Source organism: Bactrocera neohumeralis, chromosome 4, assembly GCF_024586455.1.
Source record: "Bactrocera neohumeralis isolate Rockhampton chromosome 4, APGP_CSIRO_Bneo_wtdbg2-racon-allhic-juicebox.fasta_v2, whole genome shotgun sequence".
Lineage (NCBI taxonomy): Eukaryota > Metazoa > Arthropoda > Insecta > Diptera > Tephritidae > Bactrocera > Bactrocera neohumeralis.
Window position 1 is genome coordinate 75152645 of NC_065921.1, and position 27963 is coordinate 75180607.

General features: G+C 37.3%; 1 protein-coding gene across 3 annotated transcripts in view; it reads left to right on the plus strand.

The window, feature by feature from the left end:
- Positions 1–27963, plus strand: part of LOC126756675 (uncharacterized) — a 382720-nt gene that overhangs the window by 231949 nt on the left and 122808 nt on the right. For all 3 annotated transcript variants that reach the window (XR_007666623.1, XM_050469912.1, XM_050469914.1), the window contains exon 2: positions 11405–11476. The gene's annotated coding sequence lies outside the window, so the exon portion shown is untranslated. The remainder of the gene's footprint in view (positions 1–11404; positions 11477–27963) is intronic.

The following is a 27963-nucleotide window of genomic DNA, read 5'->3' on the forward strand; positions in this document are numbered from 1 at the left end:
GTAACAACTTTTTAATTTAAATTTTGAGCCAGAGCCCAATCGTCGCAATATATTTTTTATTATATTTCTAAGTTGGTATGACTGTCGGTGACATCTACTACTGTGATCAAATTGAAAGGTGAATGATCAATTTGAAAGGTGAATGATCAAATTGAAAGGTGAATGAGCAAATTGAAAGGTGAATGAGCAAATTGAAAGGTAAAATAACCACTGTCTATTTCATCTCCTTCAAAGTAATCCCCACCCGTTGCAATACACTTATGCGAACGAATTTTCCAGTCATCATTGCAATTGAAAAAATTCTCCGTCCTAATGGGCATCAGAGCCTTCTTCGATTCAGCTTTTATATCCCTCATTAAGTCAAAACGGTGTCCTCGGAGTGGTCATGTGAATTTGCTGAATAGCCAGAAGTTACATGATGGTAAATGAGGCGAATGCGTTGGTTGCGGCACTATCTTAGTCGAAAATGTGGCGAAGTGACCACGAATAACCAATGCAGTAACCAGTGCAGTAACCAATGCTGTAACCAATGCAGTATGAGTATCGCACTTCTTTGTTCAATAAATTCAGACATTGTAAAAATCGAAGAATTCACTTTTATGATTGAGTATTATTCATACTTACTTGATGATCCTAATGCATTCTGTTGCAAGCCTCGTGTACAGCGACCTCACCTTTTAAAGTGTGTGTCTCCAAACCCATCTTGACTGCTCCAGTCGTGGTTCGTGTGTTGTGTTTTAGTTGTCAATTGCATTTTGTGGTTATCTTCTATGATGTTGCTCTCCAGCTCTTGGATGTTTCATTACTTTGACTGCTACTTCGCACACGGCTTTCCACTTGTCTAGTAATTCCACCATTTGATACTAATTTCTCTGGGTGTGGATCTATCTTGAATGAGTTTTTTAAAACCTGTCTTTCTTGGTCATATTTTTCATAATGGAACAAATTGTGCTCTACATTCACGATGGTCTGACCTCCGCAATAATCGCATTTGTCATTGTCTTCTGTTTGTATCGCTACAAATATGATTTAATATAGTCGTGTCTTTTGAAAATTGGGGTTGGGTGAAAGCCGACTGCACCGTGCAGTCTACTTGTATTTAGCCATGGCTCATTGTTGGGGATTTGTCGGAATGTCCAGCGACCATTTCGGTTCACTTCCCATCGTTTTTGCCAGCGCGTCACAGTATCTGCTCTGGTTTTCTCTTTTAGAGTTGTGGCTTTTACTCTATCATTTAAGGGTTGTATGAGATATTTAGCTAAGGAATGTAGAGAGGCAGCATTTTTGGATACCGACGGAACACAGAGCATACTTTTAATGTGCAAATGGTATATGTGGAAAATGGGACGCGCCGATACAACTTAATCTCGAAGGCCTTAAACTGACTTTAATACTCCAGCTATCAGACTTCCCTCATATTTTTTTGGTCCGTGGGTATTGAGCATTAACCGGGTTAGAGCTCTGCATACTTTTGTAGCTTGTTCGCAAGTAACTGGTTTTTCAATGGAGACGCTACAAAAGTAGACCAATAGGGACAGCAGATGACGCCATATTTTTTCTGGCACTTTTGACATTTTTCTTTAGAAAGGTTTCCCATTTCTTCATGGAAAGATGTACGATCCAAAAACGAGTCGAAATTATTAAAATTTACTACCGAAATTCGGAGACAGTGGTCTCAACTCGAAAAGCCATAAGTAACGTCTACTTTAAACGACAATCTTGCATCAAGAACAATTCCCAAATATTTGATGACTGGCTGAATGCTTTTACTTGCACCTTTTGTGCAGAATGAGCAATTCTTGGGTCTCTCTGCTAAGGTTAGTCCTTTAGTTTAGACCAGTTGTTTGGCGCACTCAGTACACTTGGCCAAGATGCCGAGTTTAAGACATTTTTGACATCGAGGGTTGCAACCAAGCAGTACTTTATTGTGAATTCCATATTTTCCAGCCAATGCATTAACTAGGGTCAGCGCTACGATTGTTGTTCTTATCTTCCTGAATACAAATTGGTTTGGGGAAAGGCAACCGGCGTCGACAACCGCCTTACTTAGTCGTTGGTAACTGATCTGCTCCAGAATTTTTCCGGCAGAGCCTAACATGCAGAGTGGTCGGTAATGGGACGGGTCTGTCAGAGGTTTGTTTGGTTTTTGCATATCTGTGACTTGGAAGATACGTTTCTGAGCTTTCATTGCGTTACACATTTTAGTTCGGAAACCATGAAGAGAATAGACCTTACAATTTAAGGTAAGGTAACTATTTAGTTTTTTGGTTTTGGTGGCAACTTTGGAAAACTTGCTTTCATTTTTTATTTGTAGAAAAACTAGAGCAAGTCTATTATCTTACGTTGTTGCTTTAAAATATTGTTCTCGTTGGAACAGCCGACTTTTACAGCAGTTGACAGCATACAAAGACCCAAAACATGCCAAATATTTATGAAATTGTCTCTTTACAGAGTTACATTCCGGCCTCTCCTCGTTAATATGCAAACACAACATCTCTTCTTCCGCTTCCGCACACACTATAACCACTACTTTGCTGTGGTGAAAGCTGTCAGCCTTAATTCAATCCAATAAAAGTCAAATTTAAAACCCATTGAAATCATTTCCTATTTTTCTAAGCCATTCCTTCTTATTTCCTCTCTACATGCTTGTTAGCAAGAGCTTTTTTCTTCAAGAGCACGCTGCTAAACTAGGCGAAATCAAAGGCGCCTAAACCACAAATGCCTGCACGTAGGCCACAAAAAAGCCTACAGATACACACATCGGCACACGTGTTCACACAAATTTATGCACGGTTTGTTGTTGCTAACAGTAGGCTGGCTCGTTTGTATGCCACTGCTCAGCCACTCGGCCGCCAGTAAACGTCAAAGTCAAAGTCAGAGTCAAGCCAAGTCAATCGGAGAAAATCCTTTCGAATACTCAAGCAAAGCTGATTTTAAATTAAAAATACCAAACGAGTGTGAAAGGGGAATGATATGAGCGCAAATTCATAGACATACAAACATACTTACATATATGCATGTGAATGTGTTGCTGAAAGGAAAAGTAAAAAAAGCAAAAGTCGGGTTAAGCGTGATAAAATATGCGTAAATGCTTAAGTGAAGAAGTGCCAAAGGATTTTGCGGCTTACTCTGGCTTGCTTGCCAAAATGTTAACGTACAAGTATATATATTCGTGTGAAAGTATGTATATTTTCCAAACAGCGTTTGTATTTGTTAGGTTTTCAAATGACATACATACATAAGTATGTACTTGTTTGCTAAAGAGAATAATATGAGGAAAAACATAACAGATATTTGGTAGAAATTTCTTAAAGCTTACAGTTTTTTTCTTTTGAAGTTCAGTTTAGGTAAAATTTAATAGTATGGAGTCAATATTTCGTCACCTAAAATGCAAAATAACGTAACATCACCTTTCATAAGTTTACAGGCGAAGGAAAAACGATATAAAGAACTCACTCATTTGAAACAAAATTTAAGTTTCGGTTATAAAATGCTTATATATTGGTTAGCATATACACTCATGTTGTGGTTATATATTGGTTACCATACACTCATATTGTGGTTATATATATGGTTATATATAGGTTATTATATCTGAAAGCGATTTTCGGTTTCGTTTTTGCTTTTTAGGTGACGATATTTATGTCTAGATTATGCCAATTCTTTTATATCCACTCAGAAGATTATAGCATACACATGTCTTTATTGTGTCAAAACCCTTAGGCGTAACATATCAGATGTTTCCAGCTTTAGCCATCGATACACAGTTGAACGTTTGAATAAAACATCTGAAAAGATTCGCCGAAATTGTCTTATAAGTATACATACATAAAGAAGAAGCGACACTGAGTCAGCAGTTCGGTGATTTTATGAATAAAGTCCCGGTCTTTAAGATTCCAAATTTGCTGTTGGAACTTCAGCAAGAGTAAAAGACTAGAGCCATAAGATCTAATGAAACAAATTTGTAAGTAATGCAACGACAGTTGAACCTAATTGCTGGTATGTCCTGCTTAATCAAATCAGCGGACGCTTTACTGCCTTCTTATTTCTTAGAAAACTTAATTTACAAAGCTTATCTGAACAGACAAAGTTTTATCAACGTCCGTCTGACCATTCCGGAATACCTGAAGACCATTTAAAAGAAGTGCATCTGGGGGGGATACTTTCCATGCGAGTGGAAAAATGCAATATTTGTTCTTCTCTTGAAGTCCCTTGATAAGATCAGGAGCGATCCTCGTTCTTATCGGGGCATCTGTCTCCTTCCAGTACTTGGAAAAGTGATGGAAAGAGTTATGGTCGAACGGCTTCAGGAGCTAACGCGGGGTATGTGGTCGGATAGGCAGTATGGGTTCAGGAAAGGACGCAGTATAGAGGATGCATGATTTTATGTTCAGAATGTTGTCAGGGGCAATGTCAGCAAACACATCCCTGGCATATTTGTTAACTTTAAGGGGATGTTTGACCACCTAAGCTGTGATCGAGTGGTGCAACGACTGGATAAGCTTGGCTGTGCGGAAATTACTCTTTGGCGTAGCTACTTTTCGGACAGAAATGAACCTCTAGTCGCCATGAATGGGAGTTTGGAGATCGGAGTGGTTGGTGGCTATCTGCAGGGTGCCATCTTTATTTGAAATTTCATGCTGAACTATTTGCTTGGATAGCTCGAGTACCTCTGTAAGTGTTGTGTTTATGCGAATGACTTTCCTAGTTGAAGGTCGCTCAGGGTGTGAGTTAGGGCGGACATGAGGATAATATTTACAAATTCAAAACACTCGAAGTTTAGTTGAGGGGGTTGACATATCGATGGAAAAAACGCTAGTAACGTTTGTTAAAGGCAGATTGTTCGTCCACCGATTGTCCGGGTGGACGGAGTCAGCAACAGGGATGTGACGAAAGTCAATTACCTGAGACTGACCACGAGTGAAAGAATGCGTTTCCCTCCACACTTGGCGAATTTGAAGGAGCGACTACAGGCAATCTTAGGCAAAGTATTTTTTCGTAGTAGTCGGGGTTTCGGGCGCCATGCTGTTCGCACCATATATCTTGGCTTATTGGCGACCTGTGCCACTTATGGAGCTACAATATGGTGAGAAACAGCAAAGACGCTCTCGCATTGCCGAAAACTCCTCTCGAAGAACGTTGTATGATGCTTCCATGTTTGCCTGTATGTCGCACATTTTTGACGGATGCTAGGGATATCTAAGGAAAAAGTGGCTTCTCGGTGATAGGATCAGGAGTATGTAAAGCAAGACGGCTGAGACAATAGCTTAAACAGCCGGGTGACTTACTAGTACATCCGGAATGTTATGTTTGTTGATGGTAACCCAGACTCAGGTTGTGTCGGAGTCTGGATTTTCTGCTTACGGGTCATGACCCTCTGAATGCATTTTTGCATCAGAGGCACCTATCTAATATCTGATCGAAGTGTTTCTGTGTGGCGCTGTTCGAGGATTGGATGCATGTTATTGCAGAATGCCTGATGTGCTCGGATATTAGGAATCTGTACGTTTAGCTGGACGATTAGATGTTGGCGGTGTGATATCTACTAGTCTGAATGCCGATCAGTTATAATCGTTTGGCGTGAATCGTTTAGACGGCGAAGGCTTTTAACTGGGTGTTAAAGTTAGCTTCTTTTGGGAATGGCGGGTGCGTGTAATATGCGTATAGAGACCACCCTCTAGTCACTAGTCCAGAGCAGTATGGAAGCTTTAATGGTTATAGTTTCGGCTAAGAGTTGATCGTAGAATCCGACCGGAAACTTAATTCTGGTACCACACGGTGCAAGAGCCCTTAAAGCTCGCTCCACCCTGCTCATGAGGACTGGCTCAGCGGTGAATATCGTGGTGGTTGTGGTTGAAAGCCAAATGCGAACGAACTGACACTTAAGCAGTTGAATGTGGAGTTTCATTGCAAACGAGTGCCGGACACAAAGTACGGCAGAGGTTTTAAATGGCCCTCGAAGCCTACCAAGCTGGTTAGTGTGTCCATTCCATACTGCAAATCGGTACTGAAAAATTGCTGGCAATTTCAGGGCGCTGATAAATGCATTGCTTTGAGCCGTTGTGCTTTTGAGGGACGTCAGTTAAGGCTGTCGTCAACAGGTACTCACGTTTAACAAACCGAATGTTGACCATCTTTACATCTGTCTGTATATATATACATAAATTAATCGCTAAATTTGTAATACATCGCTCTTAAATTTTTCACACGTTATTTTCTTAAGAAAAAACCGCTTTTTTGTCGGAATCCTCTAAATCGGATCACCAAAGCAGATGCCATACAAACGGGACAATATAAAACATGTCATTGTATGAAATTTTTTGACAAGATATCTTCACGACTTTTGGCATGGATTATTGCCCGAAAACAGATGAAATCTCTGAAGAAATTGTTTAGATCGCATCAATATAGCTTATAGCTGCCATACAAACTGAATGATCAAATATATATCCTTGTTTGGAAAACTTTTTCTTTTGACGAGATATCTTTACGAATTTTCTCGTGGATTATAGCTTGAAGCAAGGCTAAAATATCCGAATAAAATTTTCCAGATCGAACTACTATAGCATATAGCTGCTATATAAACTAGTTCTTGTGTGGAGAACGATTTTATTTGAGAAGTTCTCTTCACAAATGGTTTTCGCTATCATTAATGATTTTGTCTTTCACACATGTCTGGAAATGTTTCCTTAAACATTAGTGATTCAAAATATATAATTTCTCAGAAATAACCATAGTTGCTGTAATCAGCCACAAATTCTTAATTAACCCAAAAACAGTTGATTGCACATTTTCCCCATTTGAAGTGTTCAAAGGAATAGCATATCCTTAGCGAAATTCTTCTCATCTAAAAATACATATACTTGTTAATACAAATATGCATGCTTATATGTATGTATGTGTGTATATGCCTTCCTCAACAAATATTTGTCCTCGCATGCTCTTTAATCGGAATTTCGTAATTGAATTGCTGATAGTGGGATTCGTGCCTCAGGCGAAGTTCAACATGCAATATGTTAATATACAAGCTCATCTTTATTTAACTATATAATAACATATACATATATAAATAAAAATACATCAGTGTGCATGTGTGCGTGTGTAGCCAGAACATTCCACATCAAATTGACAAGCAATTTTTGTATGTTAACCGACAGCTGTGCAAGTTCATTAACACCGGATTCATGTTTCGAGGACAGAAAAGTGGAGAAATTCCTTTGGCAACATAATGGAGTTTTGCGAGATTTGCGCTTTATTTGGCTTATCGTGTGGAAGGACATGCGAATATATGCAAACATATGTATAAGTAAAATTTATATATATTGTATTATCATGTATGTCCGCAGATATATTCATTAAAGTTTATACGTATATACACATAACTATGTACTTTGGACAATCCATGTTATTTACACTTTGCGGTCAAGTTTACGTTGATCAAATTATTTTATTTCCACTTTGTGTGTGTGTTGCATCAATATTGTACTGAAGTTTATGAGCAGTAATACTCATATGCATATAAAGTGCTTTAGAAGTAATGTATAGCGCCTAAAAGCATTTTTGGCTTGCTGGCATGTGAATAAACAAATTTTGTTAGGCGATTTCTGATCAGGAACTTTTCTGTATGCATAAAATGTTTCCAATTTTCCTGAAATCGCAATATATACGAGGGCTGCTATATATATTCTGGCCTAGGGCAACACTAAGTGTTGTCAGGTGCAATCTGACATTTCCATTGGAAAGTTTGACATTTTTTAGCATAACATCACTCAGAACGTTTTGTCATTTAATCGTGAATTGTTTTATTTACAGTGAATTAAAAAATTCATCTCGGCCAAAAAATGGAATTAACTCGTGAACATTTTCGTGCGATCATTTTTCACAACTTTCAACGTGGATTATCACGACAAGAGTGCATCGATGAACTAAAATCTTTGTATGGCTATGAAGCACCATCCTATAGCACTGTGAAAAACTGGTACAACGAATTCAATCGTGGCCGACGCTCGCTCAAAGACGAATTCTGTGAAGGTCGTCCAAAAACAGCCGTTGTGCCAGAAAACATTGATGCCGTACGTGAACTGATAATGCAAGACCGTAATGTAACATACCTTCAGATAGAGGCATGCCTATGCATTTCTCCCACCAGCATACATTCGATATTGCATGAACACCTGGCCGTAAAAAAGGTTTGTTCTCGTTGGATCCCGCACAATTTGAGAATCGCTCAAAAAAAGGCTCGTGTGGATTGGTGTAAAGAAATGCTGAAAAAATACGATCGCGGTGCTTCAAAAGACGTTTATAAGATCGTCACAGGTGACGAATCATGGATCTATGCGTATTAACCCGAAACAAAACAGCAATCGTCAAAAAAAAAAAAAAAAAATAAAAAAAAAAAAATAAAAAAAATAAAAAAAAAATTTTTCGTTGATAAATAGGCCTATTTACATTATTAGGCCAGAAATATATATAACAATCTACGTATACAGTTATAAATATATACATATGTTTATATAAGTATGTTGGATAAACACATATATATACATAAGTTTATATGTATACCATAAAATATTATGAAAAGATCGTTATCTTCATTTTGGTAGGTCAATTTGTATGGCAGCTATAACCTTTTGTGCTCCAATATAGAGGATTCCAGCTAATAGAGCGATTTCTTGATGAGAAAAGGATGTAGGCATAATTTTAGATCGATATCTCAAAATCTGAAGAACCAATTCGCGTATATACTAATGAACAGACAGACGTACATGGCAAGAACGATTCAACTAGTTACGTTAATTACACTGGCCTACAAAAAAAATTGTTTGGTTTGGTGCAGCTCTGTGCGCATCAGTAGTCGGTATAGTAGGTAGGCTGAACCACAAACCCGCTACTAGATGTTTTTTCTTCTTTCTTATGAACAAGAGCTGATATGGAAAATGTGACTTCTTCTCGTATCAACTCACAAAATACATCCAAAATCAGGGTATAAAATCTTAGGCACCAAAATGAGTGAAGGCCAGTGTTATTTATATCTAGACATTAAAGGAACTCGTAGGTTTCCTTTTGGGTATTAGAAAGCTTATTATACCCAATTCAGGTTACGTCAAGTATAGTAGGTCAAAGTTCTGGTGTAATTCATTTTGAGATTCCCCAACCTTTTAAACAGAAAAACAGAGAAACCTCAAATTCAAATGGGAATGTTTGTTAACATTCGAAAGAAAATTCTTTAGCATTAATTTTTTGAAGATTATCTCTTTCAAATGTTGGCCGCGGCTACATCCCTGATGATTCATCCGTTGAGTCCAATTTTCGAAGACTCGTTCCAGCACTTCAACTCATAACTGGCGAATGACACGCGTGTTGTTTTGCTTCAAGGCCTGAATCGAAGCGGAATTGATAGACTTTAATCATTACATAACTCCACAGAAAAACGTCTGACGGTGTGAAATCACAAGATCTTGGTGGCCAATCGACCGGCCCAAAATGTGAAATTATCTGCTCACCGAAGTGTTCTCACATTAAGTTCACTGATTGATGCGAAGTGTGGGAAGTGGCGCCGTCTTGTTGAAACGAAATATCACCAAAACCACGAGCTTTAATTCCAGGCACCAAATAGTCGGTAATCATGGCGCGATAACAGTCGCCATTGTTGGTTATATTCTCACCGGCATCATTTTTGAAGAAATAGGGACCGATGATCACAGCAAACTGCTGTCTTTTCTGAATGAAGTGGAAGCTATTGAATCTCTTCAGGTTGCTCTTCGCCCCAAATCTGATAAGTTTTGCTTGTTTACATACTCGTTGATCCAGAAATGGCAAACATCGCTGAACAAAATTTGGCTCGAAAACGTCGAAGTTTCTAGGAACTTTTCAAGAAGCCACAAAACGAAGTAATGACGCTTGATTGGCTTCAGTTCTTGCTCAAGCTATATTTTGCACGCTTTCATTTTAAGGTCTCGACGTGAAATGCGCCAAGTCGTTCCATATGTCAGTTCGAGTTACTGCGAACGGTGCTGAACCGACTCTTCACGGTCTTCGTGTACACTCTCAGCTACGACTGCTATATTTTCTTGACTTTGACATAAACAACAGTAACGCTGGTAACGCCACTTTTCGAAAATTGTCAAACCACACGTTTTTAGCTTAACTTATGCCTCAGTTATAGCACTTTATAATATCTTTTTTTCGTTTAACTCAATTTTTTAGCAATTTCATTTAGTTTAAATGTTGCCTACCTTTAGGGAGTTATTCCATAATTCAAAAGATAGGGATATGACCATAATCAATTGATATTTCTCATTACATTTAGTTAATAAACTTCCAAAATTCGTGTTGGAATCCTAAACGTTTCATTAAAGTATAGAATGTGCAGGAAAACAACATTACTAGTGTGTATTTAATAGCGCCTGAAGGTAGGCCACAACGCTAGTTGCGAACTTTTATGCTTGGCTTGCTATTTATTGGCTTTTATACTTTAACTACATTTGAAAATGGCAAATTAAAATTTAATTACCTTAATGGAGCGCTGAGATTTAAGTGGCATTCGAATGGTCAAAACTTTTAATTTAACTCAATGTTGCTGCATGCAAATATGTTTATGACGAGAATGCACTTTAGAAAATTATGTGTGTAAAATATATAGGTGCTCGGCAGTGCTTCTGGGTGATAGTACAGACCATAAAGTCTTTGAAAAATTACTCAAATATGCGAAAAAGGCAATTTAGGTAAAAAGTATAGAGGTTAATTTAATTAAAAACATATAAAATAATTAAGTTTGTGGCATTTCAATTAGAAAGCAAGATTTTCTCACTGTTACTTCGGCATTATGTTAAAATAGCTTAAGTCGACTTAAGCTAAAGCCAGTAATTTGATTTTAAACAAAAATTTAGGCAAGTTATTCGAGAATGATTTATATATGGTAAATCAAGTCCTCCGGTGTCTCAGTACTTCTAAGCTAAGACACAAACCTGCAGTCGCAAGTATGTTGCCTACAATTATACTTGTTCGCTAGAGCTTTAATCGACTTAAGCCATTTCACATATTAGCAAATATTAAGCACCAATCAAAGTTGAAATCTTATGTTGAGATGGAAGTAAACAAATGTTTGTGTCACTTGAAAAATATAAATTTGATTCACTTATCAAATTGTAATATCAAACACATCAATTATTCAGTGAAACTAAAAACTTTGCAACTTTAAGAAATTATTATTATTTCATTTACAATGGCGTGTGCCAATAAATAAAACGAAATTTATTTGATTTTGATTTGATTTCTTTAACATAGCATCTTCATTAGTTTTCATTACATTTCAATGTATTTTACTGACTTATAACACTATATTTTGAAACTGACTGTTTAATTAATTTTTAACAAGCAATTTCGAAATTTCTTTTACTTACAGTTACCTATGAATGTGTGAATAACTGTCTCAAATATTGAGCTGGGAATGTATTTTGCAATTGCGCATTTGAAGGTAAGCAGCAAGAGTTCGATTTACATTGTTTATTTTACTTCAACAGCAGCAAAAGTTCAAAATTTAATTGCAGTTCTATCAAAGCAAAAAATTTCTAATATTAATATTTAAACAAAAAGACGAAAAAGCGCTGACTTCGGTTGCACAGAAACTAGAATATTTTTCTTCTGCTTCTTTACACCGTTTACGAGATTATATCCGAGTTAATAACAGCGCGCCCGTCGTTCTTCCTTTCGCTATTTGGTGCAAAGGGAGATTCCTAGCGTAGCCAGGTCCTTCTCCATCTGATCTTTTCAGCGGAGTGGAGGTCTTTCGCATCCTTTGCTTCTCCCGCCGGGTATGTGTCGAATACTTTCAGAGCTGGAGTGTTTTCATTCATTCGGACGACATGCACTAGCCAGCGTAGCCGCTGTTTCTTAATTCGCTGAACTACATATGCCAATGTCGTCGTATATCTCTACGACTCCGAAGTTATGAATGTCAACAGTGACGTGGGAGTCAAGCGACCCTCTTACTTCGCTTCTTTGTCGAACCTGGATAAAGTAGAACTAACGGCGCGGTTGTTGAGGTCAATGATATCAAATTTACGGCTTACGCCAGTAGCTGAACACTCTTATGGAAGATGGTACCTTCTCTATTCAGCATCTGCAGCTCGAATTATTTTCTCCAACAATAGATTGAAGAAGTCGCTCGTTAGGGGGTTGCCTTGTCTGAAACCTTGTTTGGTGTCGAACGGCTCGGAGAGGTCCTTCCCATTCCTGACGGAGCTTTTAGTATTCTCAATGTCAGTTTACACAACCGCGCTATTTTTGAGGGAATTTCTACACACAATACACACAAATGTTGTTCTTCACTCTCTTTTGCTATCTACGACACCATAATCAAGCCCGTTATATTCCATCAAACTAAGATAATGTGGGCTTTTAAATAAACATGTCTCTGAAAATTTGAAAATCCTCTCTCCTCTCATAGTTACCAAACTATGACGGCCTTTTTTTCTGCTCACATACTTGTGAATAAGTTGTGAATACATAGAAGCCCTTGAAGAAGAAAAGAAGGTTATGTTGTCAGTTTCAGACTACCTGACTATTGCAGTGATTTTCAAGTCGACGTTGCTGCCATTTACTGTTCCGGAGTCTCCCTCATAGAAGATAATGTCAGAAGCTAGCGATACTAACTTTGAGCACACTACCCGTGCATTCAAAGCTCGTTAAAGAATATCAAACTTGTTGCCAGTGGCATCGAACCACTTAATGATAAGATAAGTTGGGGCACCAGGCAACAGCAGAATCGCAAGTACCTGTAAAGCTAACGAGGTAGAACTTAGCACGCTTCACGGAATGTTGTTGTTGTTGTAGCGGCAGAACTCTGCCGATTTAACATTCCTCGGCCGGAAAAAAAAGCCGGCTCCATTCCAGTTACGTAGATCCGTCGTGGGAACAGAACAGCGGGATCTTGGTCAGAGTTAGGTTACCATCGATTCAAACGCTGTCGGAAAATCCTTTTGCTTCAAATTCGATCTCTAGAGATCCAGCCAGCTCTTTGCCTCCAGTAAGCCTAGGCTCTTCCTAGTTGTGGGAATTTTAACAGGCCATTGCCCATCAGCGTTCATGCTGTAAGGTTGGGAATCTTATCAGACGAGGTGAAAATATCTCAACTCTTCCTTTTTGTTTGTACAGCGTTTGCAAGCGCACACCTTCAGATATCCCAGTGAGCTGAAGAGAATAGAAAATAAACGCCTAAGCAAATTGGTATGGGCCTCAAGGCCCTTTCCCGAATTATACGATCGGCGAAGTTATATCTTTATGGGTTAATAAAGGACAGTTCAAGTGCGATCCCAAGATCAGCCAGCTAACCTAACCTAAAATAAGTACACTTACGTATATTGGATACTAATAATATTTCAGTTTGCAATATGCCAAATTTAATGTTACTGAATTTATGCACATAAATATACTTTCAATGACATATGTTTCCACATTTCACAATAACTTCGTTGACAAACAGAAATTGGAATTTTCCCACTGCGCTCTTAATTTGGCTATACAAGTGCCATACAGTGCTTTACAATTAAGGCAGCAGATATTTTCATTGATTTGACGACTGCTGTCATTAAATTTGACATCAGCAAGACAATGCTAAAACTAGGTTGTAGGTAAAAAGCTTTAGTAAAGATAGAAATTTAAAGAGTTATAAAAAAATATATTGCAAAAAAGAAAGCATTTTGACACGATTTTGACATATATCGATGTACATTTTACTCCTAAAAAATAAAGTTTAAACAAGTTAGTGCTGATTTTGAAAGCTTCAGGCTGGAAATATATTCTAATAGCATATAGGCGAGAAATGAAGGAGTTGCTAATATGTTTTGTCGCGTAAAAAAAGAGTTTCCCTACCAAAGCAAAAACCGCAAACACAAATGTTGCCAATTTGGTCGAACACCAGGTTTAGTTTGTTCGTTTCACTACTCTCCGACACTTGACGAACCGAAGACAACTAATTGTATTCTAGAGTTGAAAGAATTGTTGAAGCGATAGTTGTCAAACTAAGTGTGTCAATCAAAAAATATGGTCAGTATATTAACAATAATCTGGTAACTGAATCATATCACGAAATAAACTTACCAATTGAAGCGATTGTGTTTCTGTTAGGAAACTTTTGTACTTGCAATTAAATTTATGACAAATTTGACACGGTCTGACAAAAAAATATATTTTCAAGAATTTTAAAACACATCTTTATTACTAGCTTTAAAACTTGCTCTTGAGCCAGTAACACGGTATGCCAAACAATTACCAAATCAATAAAGCCAGAGTGTGAATGAACAGACTCGCATTTGCAGCAAACTTTGTTATATTACTCTTAATTAGAATTCATATTTTTTATAAGCTGAATAAAATTATTAATATTTCTGTGTTTGCTATATTTAATAAATAATCGCCAAAATATATCAGAACTCACTGTGTACATCGTTATTTTCGAGTTCTCGCTAATAGCTTTTAAAACACTTGCCACTGCGGAATTTTGCATTTATTATTCGCATCGATTAACAAAAAATTGCCTAAATTAACCGAAAATCAAATGAGATGAATCAATAAAAGTGTAATTGATCAGCCATAAAGCCGCAGATAAATACTTTAACGAGCGCAATTCAGTTTTATACCCTCAACAGGGGTACATTAAGTTTGCCACGAAGTTTGTAGCAGCCAGAAGGAAACGTCGGATAACCCATAAAACATATACATATAATCGTATAAATGATCAGTGTGACGAGCTGAATCGCTTTAGGATGGTTCGACTGACTTTCCCTCTATACTATTTATAGTATATACTATATATATGTATATATATATACTTGTATATGCAAGCTAGTCCGTCAGTTTTAGAGATACCAACCAGAAACTTTGCAAATGTTTTTTTTTACTTCGAAAATCTGCTTACGACTGTGATCAAATTGAAAGGTGAATGATCAAATTGACAAAGTATCATCGCGAAATTTGCCATAAATTATTACCAGAGGCATCGCTATAAGCTCCAAGTAAACTGGACTATAGCTGGTAGCTGCCATGCGAGCTGAAAGTTAGAAATCAAGTCATCTTATAAAAACTCCTTATATCTGAAGGGTATTGTAGCTTCTGTGCAACCAAAGTTATTTTAACGTAATATGAAATATTTTTTCTAAATATTAATATTTGTGAATTCACATTTTTTTCACATTTTTTTTGCACATTTTTTCGATATTTGATGTGCCCCTAATCAAATGCTAATTTTGTGAAATTCTTCACTGACTGGTTGCATAATATTCAGCATCAAATTTGTGTGGCTCAATGGTGCAATTTTCGGTGAAATGGTATTTTGGATACGCATCACCAACTGCTTGTTTGCAAAAAAAGCACAAATTTTATAAAAAGCGTGTCATTATTATTCCGTTAAGTAAATAGTGCCGCAACCAGTTGATTGCATTTCAATTATGCATTTGATTGAATGAGAACGCCGACAGCTGTCACGCTGTTGCCTAGAAATATTTTTTGTATTTTTTTCTGGTTTTTACGATAAAAACGAACCTCAAATCTAACCACAGAATTACCATAAGTGAATAATGCGTTTAAATAACAAGTAAGGAAGGGCTTAGTTCGAGGGAACGAGTGCCAATTTCAAAGGCAGAGAAATAATTTAAGGTAAAAAACGTCAACCAAAGGATCGGAAACCAATAAATTATATGTACAAGGTGTGTTCCAAAGTAGACAGGACTTTAAAAACTGATAATAAAAACAAATGTTTTTTTTCGGCAAAATCAATTTTTTTATTCAAAATAGTCTCCTTTTGCTTCAATACAGCTTCTTGCACGGTCCAAAAGCATGTCGAACGAGTGTTTTAGCTCGTTGGCCGGTATGGCCACCAGTATGCCGGTGCAAGCCTTTTGAATGGCCTCTAAGTCTGCATTCCGATTTCCTTTCATTGGCAGATATATTTTTCCGAAAAGAAAGAAATCGCACGGTGACATATCAGGTGAATACAGGCAGTGGTTAATGGTTAAAATGTGATTATTGGTCAAATAGTCGGTCAAAAGGTATCCTTCGAATGTTGGATTTTGAGCAATTTTTGGTCGTCAGTCAATTTGTGCGGAACAAACCGTGCACACACCTTTCGTAAGCCCAAGTGTTCGGTCAAAATGCGATAAATCGATGTTTTAGAGATGTTCAAATCCATTTCCATGAATTTCAATGATGATTTCGGCTGATTTTTGATGAATTCACGCACAGTTTCGATGGAATTTCCAGTGATCACAGATTTTGATTGGCCCACATGTTGAGCGTCATTTATGTATGTCCTCACGACCACTTTGAAACGTTTAAACCACTTGTGCACTCTGCTACGGGATAGGCAATCATCGCCACAAACTTGTTTCATCAATAGAAACGTTTCGGTGAAAGTTTTGCCAATTTTAAAACAAAATTTAATGTTGGCTCTTTGTTCGAAGCTCATTTTCGCACCGATCACACAAACATACTGACACTTAAAACTCAATAACTTCACTTCGAATCGATGAAATGTCATGAAATCACTCACTGTACAATCGATAAAGATAACAGATTCTAACGCACCAGTCGACATATAGATAGCGCCACCAGGGGGCGCTAGATTCGAAAAGTCCTGTTTACTTTGGAACTCACCTTGTACATACAATTGACCTTCCCTAATCACCATAGTCCACAAAAAAATCGAATTATGGAAAGAAATTTGGATAAATTTTTCTGCTGTTGAGGTGAGCCATGTTCCATCTTACGCTATCTTATATTGCTCGCTAATGATTGCTGCATCGGATTTAGAGTTCCAGCATGAGCTGAGGCTGAAGCTAGTTAGCCGTTTTAGTTCACTTCAAAATCTTCATGTCCTTGCTTCCTTTACTCTCAAGTTCGCGACCCTGTGATATGGTCAGTTTAACTGCGCTTCTGTCCCACGCATAGGCATCCGCTCAGTGAGTTTTTTTCTGTTTTTTTTGTCTTCTTTTGTACTCGTATGCAGTTTCATTTTCATAAATTTACTACATGACATACGAATGTTCTGGGTCTTGGTTATCTTTGCTCTGACGCTGCTCTTCTGGGCTAACTGCAGGTCGGTAAGGAAAAGCTTTTACTTGCTTTGGACATCGTCCAAGGATTTAGTTGCGTTAGCGCAGCTGCTCACATACCTATGTATGAAGAATTTACATATGAATAGGGGCTGAAGATGACGCGCTGTGAGCTTTCTTTTATAGATGCATTGAATATAGGAGAGAAGGTAGAAGGCGAGCTTTCTGTAAGGAGCTATTCGTCAATATTAGTTTTAGACTACTGGACCACTGTAGTGTTTTCAGCCATAAGTGGCTGCTTTTAAGGTGGCCGTAGAGGAACTGCTACGAGGTGCAGACTCTTTCAAGGAGGTACGCATTCACTCTGACAGCAGAGCGGCAATACAAGCGAAGTGTGTGCTGAAAGCTAGTCAAGGGGTGTCTATTAACACTAGAAATAGTACTAAGCTACTTTATCATCAGACTCAATTGGCTACCTGGTCATAGCGGTATTACGAGAGGACGCCATTCCCCGATCACATCTAAATGGGACCGAGTTGGGTATTTTTGGCGTCTTGCGTACTAGCATTGGAACAATGGAACTCACGTGCTTTCAGCAGGTCTTTGGAAAAATTTATCTAGCGGCAATAGCTCGGGTTTCTACTAGACATTGTTCAATAGGAATTCATGCGGTAAGGCTAAAATTGTTGTCGGACGCTAGTTGTCAAAACTGTATGAAAGAGGGAGAGATTGAAACATCCAGGCACTTTCTTCTTTAGTGTGCAGCCTTTGAGGCTAAAATATCTTGGTAGTCTTATATTCGGCGAACCAAAAGACTTAGCAGAATTAACACATTATAACAGTCTCAAAGCGTTTTGTCGAATTGTAAGGGTCTTATGATCTATTATGTAGGAGTTTTAGGTACCACAACAGACCGGCGTTCTAAGCTGTCCAAGTAATATCTCTGTTAGATCGACCTCTTAACTTAACCTAACACCAACCGAGTTTACTTCATGATTTCTGCTCAATTTGTTTTTGTCATTTAACAACTAATTGAACCATTAGAAAATTGGTCAGAAAATTACTACAAACTGTTGGTTTAATTACTGAGATTTTGGACCATTTGCACAATGTCTAGTTAGCAGCCAACTATCAGTTCACCTCTGGTTAAAAAAAAGGTTATATACCGAATGAGTAAGTCTTGTTTAAGTCATGGTTATTAAACCTTCAGTTTTAGTTCAATGAAGTTTCACATTTACTTTGAATTCACACACCATAAATTGATACAGTTACACCAAAATACTATCTCATTGCCACTTTTATAATTAACTCACTCTATAATTCTGATTTCGCCTAGTCAGAGTTGATTACATGCTCATTTATTAATACAAATGAGCTTAATAAACACGCGCACCAAAAATTAGTAATTGTGGTTATGAGCATATAGGTACAGTGATGGCGAAAAATATTAGTCTTCGCTTATAAATGCTTGAGATCAACTATAAAACTTAATTTGTATCAATGCTGATTTTTTATGTTAACACTTCCATTGTTTTTATAAGCATCATTACTATTATATATATAATACAAGTAGAAGGTTAAGTGTTCCTTGCTTCTTGTGCAGATTTCCTGTTCTGCGACATGGAGCCTGAATTTCCTGAACACCTTCTAACTGACTGTACAGCAGCCTATAAGAACAGAATAAAGGCCCTAAGATCAGTGTTTCCAAATAGGGATCACATCGCCTCAAAAGCATCTAGCTGTTTATTACAATTTATCAATATGCTGGAGCTAAGTGAGTCGTTGTGACTCCATTATTTATCTAATCTAATCTAAGTGTTTCTTCGACTATATAAGGACCTTGAGAAACCTTACTTGCTTTGAAAAGCTTCCTTTACGTAAAAATATATCGAACTATTAATTAAGTTTATTAATTAAGTTAATTGCAAGGGATCAATCCATCGTCATTTACTAAAATGACAAAAAGAGCTGCACGTGTCGAAAAATTTTTGAACAAAACTTCGTAATCAAAGAACATTCGCCACAGATCTCTAAGGACATCAGTCACAAACTTTTTTTTTCAGATTCGAAAGTATCATGTAATCTGTTTTTTATTGCTTTAGCCGATCTCCAACAGGAACCCTCAAAAAATATATCTGGCTGTGAGGAAAATTTCTGCAAAAAAATTAACCAAAATACTATAAAAATATTATTAAAATGTATAAGATTTTGCCAAATATAGAGGCTTCTCAAAAAAAGTCGGTTTTTGTGACAAAATATTATCATTTAGAGTGGCTTAAAAACCGAAATTATTTTAAAACATTATTAACGACCCTACGGTTATCGGTCGACAAATATATCTAAAAATTTCTTGTAAAATTTTTAATCCTATCGGTCAAGCCGTTTCGGAGAAATCTTACTCAGTAAATCTAGAAATAGGGTTTCGTGAAAAATTCGTTCAAAGTTTTGGGAGCTATTTACACTAAATTAAAAAATATCCAAAAAATACGCTCTTATCTACAAAGCTATTTGCCGAAACAAACTCAAATTTCCGGCGAATATTTTCAAATATATATTTGTACCATATATTCGACATATGTACATACATATATGCAATAAAAGTCGATTTTTGAATTTCACAAGGAGATTATAAGTTCTTAAGGAAATCTTTTCTCTGTCTCTCTTCCCTTCGTTATAGCATTTTTTTCTCTCTCTCGCTCTTTCTCTCTCATCTTCGATATCTCTTTTTCTCTCTCTTTCTCCTTGCGAAATCGCTTGTTTTTCTCTCTCTCCCCCTTGGCTGTCTCATACTTTTATCTCTCTCTCTGTCACTTGTTCGCTATGGCCTCTTTTCTCTCTATCTCTCACTTTCTCCTTCACTATCGCTCTCTATCTCTGTCTTGCTTTCTCTCTCGCGATAAAGCCCATATGGTTTAAAATAACTGATCTGTCTTGAAGAAAACTTTCCATTAGCACTATCCATTAATGTCTAAGAGTTCTTTCTAAATATATAAAAAGTAAGGAAAGTTGAATAATTCTAAAAGTTTTCACTAAGAGTAATTTCAAGTCTAAATCATCATTTCAAGTATTTTTTGAAGTAATTGTGCTTAAAAATTTCCTTTTGGTGCTTGATGCCTGGGAGGTAAAACCAAATTAACTTCAACTGTGCTCTTTCTTATAAGACCAATGTGGTCAACTACGCAGGCTCCAAACTGTTGGTACCAAGAGATCATCGTTATCAATCGAAGACTTTTTCGTACTCCTTCCTGTTCTCTTCTTTCTTTTAATCGTTCAGCCTCCAGCTGGCACATATATATTCTTAGAACACATCATATTTGACAAACGGCTTCAGTGGAAGCTTGGAAGATACTTTTTCATAGCTGACGAGTAATCTATTGCAAGCAAATCGCTTGAGGCTCCAGACTATTTTAAGCAAAAATTTAAAAGCAGTGTTCGATTCGTCAACCGTTAGAGAGTTACAAATCGGACAAACTTGTCTAACATGCCGTCAGACATATTCGTAGTTGTGTTACTTTCTTTCTTGGTGCAAAAACTCATCTTCTCGCTTCAAAAACTTTTCAGTAATCGCATAGTTTTGAGAGCACTCGCTATAAATAAATAAGGGACCGAAGACAATTAAAATGGTATTATATCATTAACGCTCTCATTACATAGTTCTCTAAGCTCGCCGAAGGCAAATGATTTTTAGTTATTTAGTAGAGTGCCAATATTATCCGCCACCAGTGCATATTCTAGTTCATATATAAACAGTTAGCGGGCATATGTTTGCATTCACACAATAATTTAATAATTATAGCATATCCTTTTGCGCATTTAACTGTTTCCTCTGTCCGCAAAATGCTGTCTGGCTGCGGGTAAAGCACACTTCCTGTCTGTCTATCTTACGCAATAAGCAAACTGCAATGAAAATTAATATGAAATTATAATTAAGAGAAATATGAATGCAATTTAGGCAATTGTTTAAATGCCACGTTATGCGCCTAAAAGGCCTGCAGGTTTACGTTAGGAGATACATATATACTAGTATGTGAACCCCTGAATATATAAAATATATATTTCTAAACACATACTCATCTAACTACGGCTTAGTGTATGTGTAAAGTGATTAAAGCCTGTTGTGTGTCTCTGTGTGTGTGTGAGTGCTCTAATTGCGCCTAAAAGCACATTTCGTTTTCATTTAGTTGGCCGCCGTGCGCCTAAAAAGCAAAGAATTCAGCTCGATTACGCGCGACCACAATGCAAAGTGAATATTGCTGTGCATGTGTGTATGTGCGGACTGCATTCATGTCCGCTCGCTTGCATCAAATACATTCTATTATGCCGTTATCCTAGTAGTAAGTCGATGTTTTAATGTTAATGCTTTTATGCAGTGCCAATTGAGCGCTTGCACAGTCTGAATTGCCGCTTCGAAATGCATTTGATTGCTCTTGCAGTCGCCCACACGCACACACGCATACATTGACGCCACTTAATGGCATGCGTAGTTGCAAAGGATAATGTAAAATGACCAACGCCCAAAAGTATACAACTTTGTATGGTTGTTTTTGGAAAGCAATACTTTTAATGAGCTAATGCTAATCGAGTTGTCTGCACCGAATTATTTTTCGTTTGTCGCGCTCTCTTTTACAAGCACACATACATATACACAGTAAGGCATTTTATTTGAGCTTTGAGTAAATCGAAATTAAATTTTTAAATTAAGTAAATGCTGTTTTTGTTATAAATTGGTTGGGAATTGTTTGAGGGTACAGTACACAGTGTTGATAAATTGCAGGAGGAATTTGTTTTTTATGCTGGAGGCTCTATATAGATAAAGAATAGAGAAAATATGTATATGTCCAGAAAGAGCTTGTTGGTAGTAGATTTTGTTTTAAAGGATATTCCATTTCGAGGTTCCCTACACTTTTCAAGAATAAGCAGAGAAACTTCAAATTTAATGAGGAATGTTTGTTATCATTTGAAAGAACATCCTTTGGTATTTATTTCTTGAAGATTATCTCTTTCAAATGTCCGCCGTGGCTCTGCCTCAGATGGTTCAAACTGGTAACTGGTGAATGAGACCGTGATTTTTTGCTCCAAGCCCTGCATCGAAGCGGTATTGTCCACACAGACTTTAAACTTTAAATATTCATATAGGAAAAAGTTTAACGGTGTGATATCACACGATCTTGGCGACCAATCGACCGGCCCAAAACGTGTAATTATCTTCCCACCGAAGTCTTATCTCAATAAATCCATTGATTGATGCGATGTGTGGGAAGTGACGCCGTATTGTTGAAACCAAATATCACTGAGATCACCAGCTTCAGTTTCAGACACCAAAAAGTCGGTTATTATGGCACGATAACGGTCGCCATTGACGATTACGTTTTCACCGGCATCATTTTTAGAGAAATATGGACTGATGATTCCACCGAACCGTGCTTTTTTCTGCTTGTTTACATAGCCATTTAGCCAGAAATGGGACACTGAACAATTTTTGGTTCGAAAACGTCGGATCTTCTTGTAGCTTTTTAAGAGCCCATAGAACGAAGCGATGTCGCTTGGGAAGGACAAGCGGTTTCAGTTCTTTCCTAGGCTGTATTTTTTTCGCTTTGAATTTAAGACCACGACGTAAAACACGCCAAGTCGTTCCATACGTCAGTCCGAGTTGCTGCGAACGCCGAATCGACTATCCACAGTTTTCTTCACTGCGTGCTGGACATGGTCTATTCGGTCGAATATTATCCAATAATGAATGCTGATCACAAGATGGATGATGATGTTTCGAATAATATGCTCAGTGGGCCGATTATGTTGATCATAAGTTGAGCGAAGCCCACGAAACATATTCCTTACAGAATGTGAATTTTCGTATGGTGTTCCAAATTCACTGTCATATATTGCAATCAGGCTTGTTAGAACTCCTACTAGAGTTATTATGTCATTCTTTTCAATTTTAATAATAAGCAGGTGTGTCCCATATCCCATTCATGCCACGTTAGCTTGCTTGTTCAACAAGTTATTGTTTGTTTCTACCACAACTCAGCTATATCTACACATTTTTGTCGATTACATATGTATCTACAAATAGCCACAGGCATATAAATTCTCTCTTTTCCGTAGTCTAAGTGTAGGATGGTACTTGCTTAACAGTTACCAGGAATATCACTACATATATCCTGGAACCCATTGCAAGTTCATTGCGAAATAGTTTGTAAGATCCACTAAGAGATTGAGACATTCGATTGACTGGCTTTATATATATGTAAATACTACATATGCATATTCCTTGTTATGGTCACACTCTTTGTAAGAACAATCAGACTCTTTTTAACTGCTGTGATCTCTTCTTGGAAGACACTACTGTGGTCTGGTTGACGGAATGCGATTCTGGTATTTAATTTTGCTAAGACGACACCATCTTCTACTCGAACAACTTGGTTGGATCTATTTGAATAGATACTTTCTCGTGCGACCCCGTTCATTTCACTCCTTTCCCACTCTTCTTTGGAAGACAAGGCAATATTGTATATTGAATTCAAGTTCAATTCTATAGGACTTCGAAAGTTGGTGGCTGGCTATTTCCGAGCTCGTTGCGTTGCCCCCATCTCGGAACAATTAGTTGCCTCCGGCTTTCCTTTGATTTGTTAGAATTGTTCTTTTATTGTTTTGGTTCATATTCCGGAGCCATGAGTACTTTTCCCTATACGCCAGTGCAAGGCAGGCTATTTTAAACAATTCGGATACTTCTCCACTCATCTCTATTCCAGCTTTAAGTTTCATCTCTCCGATCTCTTTCGATACCTAGCTTCTCGATAAAGTAGTTAAGGGAACAAAAAGAAACGAAGTTGTCGTATCTGGACTGGAAATATATCTGAGAAACTTCTCCAGACATATTTTTTTGTTCCCCACCTTAAAATCGTTGGCTTAAGTGCGGTAGGTTCTATAGCCGTTACAGGGCGAGTTCGCATAAACTTATTGGAAATAACTTGTTCAAACGATTCCAAAAATCTAAACCGCAACTGATCTCCTAGGGCAATTAATTTGGGTGCATTGAACTACTTTTTATATTCTGTCAAGTTAAATGGGCTTGCTGTCTCTATATAAATGGTTGGTAATATCAGCATTGCTGAAACGAATAGTTCAAAACAATTTAAGCACTACCAGAATCCCAAGACCATTCCCACGACAGTCGGGTCTACGTAATTGGAATAAGCGCTTTTCTGATCTTCTACTTCGACTTCTACCTGACTTCCTACTTCCATGGTTTTGCTGGTATGCCCCGCCTCCGACTACTTTGAAGATTCCACTCTAACGCTGTCGTGGCAATGTTGTTGTGTGATTTCCGCAAAGTATGTCCGATCCACTAAGATGTACGGGGTCGAATTTCGAGCTGAGTCGATTTAGCCATGTCCATCTGTCTATCCGTCAGTATGTACGCGAACTTCTCCCTCCGTTTTTGCGATATCAACCTGAACTTTTATACACATATTTTTCTTACCAATTATCTACTTATTGCTCGGAAACGCTGCTGTCGGACAACTGTAGCATATAGCTGTCTTACAAACTGGCAGATCCAACTCAAGTCCTTGTATGGAAAACTTTTTTGTTTGTCAAGATATCTTCGTGAAATTTGGCGCAGATTTTCATACAAGGCATTTCAACAATCTCTGAATAAATTGTTAAGATCGCATAACTATAGCACATAGCTGTCATACAAACGGACGCTTGTACTCAAGTCCTTGTATGAAAAACTTTTTGGTTTGCCAAGATATCTTCACGAAATTTTGCACGTATTTTCGTACAAAATATCTCTACAATCTACGAATATATTATTTAGATTGGACCATCATAGCTTATGGCTGTCATACAAACTGATGGATCGAACTCAAGTCATTGTATGAAAAACTTTTTTCTTTGTCAAGATATCTTCATGAAATGTGGCAGAGATTATTATCCAAGGCATCCCTTTAATATCTGAAAATATTGTTCAGCTCGGATCACTATAGCTTTTAAGTGTCATACAAGCTGACCAATTAAAATCAAGAAGACGATCTTTTTATATCCTTATTTGTCATAAAAAATGCAGCTGTGCACGTTATTATAGCTTCGCTGCAGTCGAAGTTAACTTTTTCTAGTTTCAATATTTTTACCTCTGTACGCCTGAATGTTTACGTCGATTACCTCCATCTGTGGCCCTTTTTATATTGGTATTACCGCCACGAGACTTGCTAATGGAAAATAATCCTTTTTTGTTAAAAAATAATATAATTAAGTCCCACTTGCATTTCAATTTGGCTGCACAGATTTTACCCTTTATAAAAAGTCCAGCCCACCCTGTCGAAGAATTATTGTGCATATGTATTATTCCGCATTACCTCAATTAATCAAGTAAGTAAATCATACAATTACACAATTACAGCCAGCGAACGCATATCAACTGCGCCAGAAATCACTCACGTTAAGCACACTTCATAATAATTACGAATATGTTTGCCGTTATTCAATCATATTTCCTCTTTTGTGCTCTCGTGTGAGTAAATGCGCCACGCCCGCCCACAAAGCGGCTTAATTGCGTACTTGTCGCCCGCTGAAATTACACGATGAGCCGCAAATGCAGGTGGGTAACGCTGCACATACATATGTGTGTGTGTGTGCGTGTGTTTGTAGTATATAATCCGATAAAGTTTTAATGAATTCGTTTGGCGCAATTAAGATTTATAAAAAGTGCACACACACACACACACCCACACAAGCACGGCAATACAAATTAATGCAAAATGAATTTGGAGGAAATCCTCATTATTCAGCTTCATTGGTTGAATAAAATTTCACCGTTACACGTTAACTCTGCAAATATAATTATGACAGCGGTTTGTGAATGAGAGCGCGAAATGTATATTTATATGCATATGTGTTTGTATAATCAAATATATGTATGGCGTATTACTCTCTCCTCCTCTATAATGTTCAAAGCGTATCATTTGGCAACGCTGTGACTAATGAATACGTGGCAAGCGCTTTTCGGCCTATAATTTTGGTATGAAAGTAGTTGTGGGACGATTACAGGTGACCCAGTAGGAAAAATATGTCAACGTTGTGAAAAAAAGAAAGAAAAAAAACAAAAAAAAAAGGAAAAACGATAACTTTCACTGCACCGAAACTAAAATATCCTTCACTTGTTTTTTTTAAAGCATAAAAGGATATAAAAGGATCTTTACTCAGAATTTGATCACACAGTTTGTATGACCGTTATAAGCTATAGTGCTCCGATCTAAATAATATTTTTAGAGATTGTAGGCGTATCCAACACATCGATAATAATGTCTGCCAAATTTCGTCGAGATACCGTGACAAATAGAAGAGTTTTCTATACAAAAACTTGAGTTTGAGCGGCCAGTTTATATGGCAGCTATGTGCTACAGTGGTCCGATCTGAACAATTTTTACGCAAATGATGACAATACTTTGCATTATAACTCATACCAAATTTGGTGAAGATATCACGTGAAACGAGAAAGTTTTTCATACAAGAAATTCATTCGAATTGTTCAGTTTGTAGGGCAGCCTTATGAAATAGTGGTCCGATCCGTACAATTTCCACGAAAATTATGGGAATATCTACAGTTATAACATATACCAAATTTCCTGAAGATATCTCGCCAAATAACAAAGTTTTCCATACAAGGACTTGAGCTTGATCGCTCAGTTTGTATGCCAGCTCTAAGCTATAGTGATCCGATCTCAACAAAATTTTCGGAGATTATAGAGGTGCTTTGGATAATAATCCCTGCCAAATTTCGTTGACGATACCTTGACAAATAGAAGAGTTTTCCATACAAGAACTTGACTTTAAGGGGCCAGTTTGCATGGCGTCTATATGTTATATTAGTTCGATCTGAGTAATTTCGTCGAAAATTGCAGCTCTGCTTTATGCCACACTCAGTACCAAATTTCGTGACGATATCTCGTCAAGTGAAAAACCTTTCCATCCAAACACTTGATTCCAATCGTTCGGTTTGTATGCTTTAGTGGTTCGATATCGGTGGTTCAGAAAAATGAGTACCTTCTGAAAAATTACGACGAGTGCAAAAATTTCAGATCGATATTTCAAAAACTGAGAGACACACCGTATGTACCGACAGAAAGACCGACATACGGATGTGTCTATATCAACTGAGCTTATCATGCTGATCATTTGTATATACCACTTTATAAGGTAAAAGGAAACATCACTTTTAGCTGAGTATACCCTGTTCTGGCTGTAAAAACAGAAAGAATATATTTAGTAGACTCGATTTGCGACTAATTTTGCGAGTTGTCTTAAGTCTCTGAACCTATTTTCATTTCTTAAATACTTGGAAACGAGCGAGAGTTTTCGGCCTGGAACATAAAAACCCTACTTTATATACAAATTTCGCCACTAAATAATTGCTAAAAAATACATAAAATTGCTTTCCATTTTCAAAGATATATTGAATTATTGACCACGTCTTCTTCTTCCTCTTTATTGACGTAGATTTCAACGTAGCCTCTGTTTCTTAATTCGATGAACTGTGTTAATGTCATCGTATAAAGCACTACAAATCTTCCGCAGAACCTTTCTCTCGAAAACTCGTAACGTCGACTCATCATATATTGTCATCGTACATGCCTCTGCACCTTATACCAGGATGAGTATAATGAGTGATGTCAGCAACCTCACTAAACATAATTTAAGCACTTTATTTCTGATCTCCAAACTGCAACCCTAGAACTGTTGAGCTTCAGCCGTCCTATCCGCTTTGTCGGACCTAAATATTAAGTATTACGGTAGAATATAGTATTGGAGCATTGCTGGATATAAATATATCTGGTAGATTCAAAGAAAAAAATACAACGATTGCCTAAATGAAATTTAGTTGCAGATTTACTGGTCTATCATCGCTCCTGAG